This window comes from Metopolophium dirhodum, chromosome 9, assembly GCF_019925205.1.
Source record: "Metopolophium dirhodum isolate CAU chromosome 9, ASM1992520v1, whole genome shotgun sequence".
Classification (NCBI taxonomy): domain Eukaryota; kingdom Metazoa; phylum Arthropoda; class Insecta; order Hemiptera; family Aphididae; genus Metopolophium; species Metopolophium dirhodum.
Genome location: NC_083568.1, coordinates 15,722,264 through 15,726,183, shown reverse-complemented (window position 1 = coordinate 15,726,183; position 3,920 = coordinate 15,722,264).

Here is a 3,920-nt window from a genome sequence, read left to right as displayed (position 1 = left end):
AAAAAGTTTGTACTTTTTGAATTTAAAATGTTTTTTATGTTGACTGTATGAACTTTACTTACCGGACAAAAATAGTGAGGTTTCAAAAATTTGAAAATATAAACTTCATGACTTAAATAAATATTTTTACAATCTGCATTTTTCTACAAACAGATTTACAAATTAGTTATTTTGAATTTATCCAAAACAAATTTATATCGGATTTAATTTTTTTATTTTCAGTATTAAAAATAAAAATAAACATTTTATACTGGTACCTATATATTATGGTATATTACGTAACGCAAAATCCTGTAAGTTATATATTAAAAATAATTAAAAAAGCGGGTAAGCGTATGTCGCGTTGCTGTAGGTATAGTACAATAGTGGATTCAATGATATATTATATTATATTTATATCGTTATTATTAATACGGTAGCCGGTTAAGTCAAATAATTAGGTATTATTTGTTTACTATATCATATTTGTATACAATAATATACTTTAGAAGTTTCAAGTATCCAATAATAATATTTTTAAATATAAGTATAACAACAAATTAAAATCATTCTTCTTCGTTAATATCTAGTTTTGTCCAAATTTGAACATAAAATAACTATAAAGAAAACTGCGTTTTTATATTTTTTAGAATTTTTGGTTACATAATAACCTACTTATGTGGAACCATGTTTTAAATTTTCAATCCTTAGCTATAAAAGTTGAATCTTTTATAAATATTTGACTACAAAATCATTATTAAATTTGTCAAAATTCGAACTTAAAATGCTTATAAGAAAAAATTGTGTTAATTTGTTTTTAACATTTTTCAACTGCCATTGTAACAATATATTACGAGCTTTGTATTAAATGTCCAAAGTTTTTGACCCAATGAATACATTTTTATTGACATTTATAGGAAAAAAAAAACTAAAAAAATTGCAAACTGAAAATGTCCGATCACGAAAAAGCGCAAAACAAGTCAAAATATTTGGAAATTCTATGGTGTATAGAAAGTGCTATTATAAACATTCAGTGAAAATTGCATATATTTACGATAATTTTTTTAGAGTTACACAAAAAATCAAAATCGATTTTGAGTAAAATTACCGTTTTTCATTAATTTTTTTTGTTTGTTTCCAGCGCTTTTGAAAACTACTGGGAATTATTTAATTTTGAACCAACCCCCCAAAGTACCATTGAGATTCACTTTCCTATTAGAAAAGATACTGTTGAAGAAAATCCGAGCAATTTTACTATAACCTAAAGGTAATGACACAGACACAAATAAAAAAAAAAAAGGTGGATAAGTGGATGTCGCTCTGCTGTACAGTAGGTTACAAGTGGGTCACTGTAATGGATGGTGTTAAATTTGAATTCAATGATATAATATCATTGTATAAGAAAAACGATTCTGAGCGAAAACGGTCAGTCAGCCTATGATTTTACCAAGTATATTTGATGATATTATTGTGAATAAAATAATTTATATATTATAACCTATTTACTCGGAGCCTTGTTTTAATTTTTCCTTCTTTAGCCATAAAAGTTAAACATTTTATACAATTTAACCACAAAATAATTAATAAATTATAAATTTGATAAATGTTGTCAAAATTTGAACTTTAAATGCTTATAAAAGAAAATTGTGCCTATGTATTTTTAATATTTTTCAACTGCTATTAGAACGATATATCAGGAGCCTTATATTAAATTTTCACGCTTTTTTACCCAACAAATAAAAATTTATTGATATTTATAGAAAAAAAAACTAAAAAAATTGAAAACTGACTATGTTCGTAAACAGCTCAAAAAGAGTCAAAATATTTTCAACATTTTATGGTGTATAGAAAATGCTAATATGAACATTCAGTGAAATTTTCAAGTATCTACAGTCATTCGTTTTTTAATTACAATAAAATAAGAAAATTGTTACATGAGAAATCGAGTAAATATCAAATGTTGTAAAAATATAAATTTCAGACGCTCATGAAAATTTAATTTAAGTTTCTTCTAGACATTTTTTTTTTGATAAAGGTAGACAAACTTATGAGTAATCTTATATTACATTTTCAAATCTTAGATTTAAAAAGAAAAATTTTTATGAATTCTCAACTCAAACTAATTTGCTATTTTTCGTGATTTTTCTGTATTTTGTCAAAATTTGAACTTTAAATGCTTATAAATAAAAACTGTGACTAAGGATTTTTAATTTTTTTCATCTGCCGTTGAAACAATAACCTAGGAGCCTTCTATTAAATTTTCAAGCTTTTTTACTCAACAGATAAAATTTTATTGATATTTATAGAAAAAAAAACTAAAAAAATTGAAAACAGATTTTGCGTAAAAATTCCCGTTTTTCCTTAATTTTTCTTTTGTTTTTCACGTCGCTTGTGAAAACTACTGGGAAATGTTTACTTTTGACCCCCCAAAGTACCAAATAGATTCACTTTCCTATCAGAAAAGTTACTATTGAAGAAAATCCAAGCACTTTTACTATCCTAAAAGGTGATGACAGACACAAAAATAAAAAAAAAAATAAAAAAAAAAACACACATCATTGTAGAATCAATACATTCATCGCTTCGCTCAGAATCTAAAATGTATAAAATAAAATTAAAAAAAACACATACCATTGTAAAACCAATAAATTAATCGCTCCGCTCAGAATCTACAATATTGATTAGAACCAAAGTTATTTAATTTGTCAGGTCTTTCTGTTACACTCTGTAGTAGTGTAGTCTGTATGTACAATATAATATGATGATCAGTGCATATAATAACGAGATTAACAATAAAAAAAGTATTCAAACAAGATTATAATATTTGTTGTTAGAAGTTAATAATTATAAACGGAAATATAAGCATAATAAAAAAACTGCCAAGGCGATCGAGAACTACTATAAAATGTACGTCTCTGGTACCCATATGTATTATGTACCTATATATATATATATATATATATAATACTTATACTGGATGATTTATTGTGCTATTATGGTTTGGAATACAATGTATACAAAATACGAATAATATAAATATATTATCATGTGTGGCATAATATTTAGCTAATATAAACAATATTTCAGTTTTCTGGAGTGCCTGATTTATCATACCTATATATTTAGGAAGTATGATAAGAAAACGGTTTAAAAACACTTGCGTATTATATTATTATGATAGGCACTTAAACCCTAAAAGTAGGTTATATACCTATACTAATCAGTAATCTCTAAGTTGTTAATATTATACTGTTCTCGTGATAATGCACCATTTATAAGCATTGACATAATTACCAAAATATTTTTAAAATAAACAATATTATTTTCTTATAATTTTTTTTCAGTCAAAAAACGCAGAAAGTACGCACTGGCGCGGGCGTCTGGCAGTCGGCAGCGGTGAATTATTTAATTTATTTGTACCTTCTAGAATATTCTTAAAAACACAATAATAATGTAGACTTATGATCGAAGGATAATACTAGTATCATCTGTCGTTACTTGAATTACCTACTATAATATAGTTACCATGCTGTTTAAGAAAATATACGATATTTTTGGCCTAATAACTAATAAGGTACCCATCTTTATACGTCTATCACGGTAGGTACCTATTATACGTCATAATATAGAAATGATAATAGTGTCGTTGTCAATGTCTTATCTTTCCGGATAACTTATTTATTGACACTAATTTAAACTAATCTATATACCTATTAATTATTATTATTCCATAATTTCGAATAGATAATAAATACTGTCTATAGTGTCTGTAACACATTATTACCTATATATACGCGACTACTTTAAAACAAAGTTCCACGTAAGTAGTTTATTTTCTAACCAAAAATCTAAAAATATATATAAACACAGTTTTTTCATGGTTATTTTAAGTTCAAATTTGGACGAAATTACATAGTAAATAACCAAGAATAACGATTTTA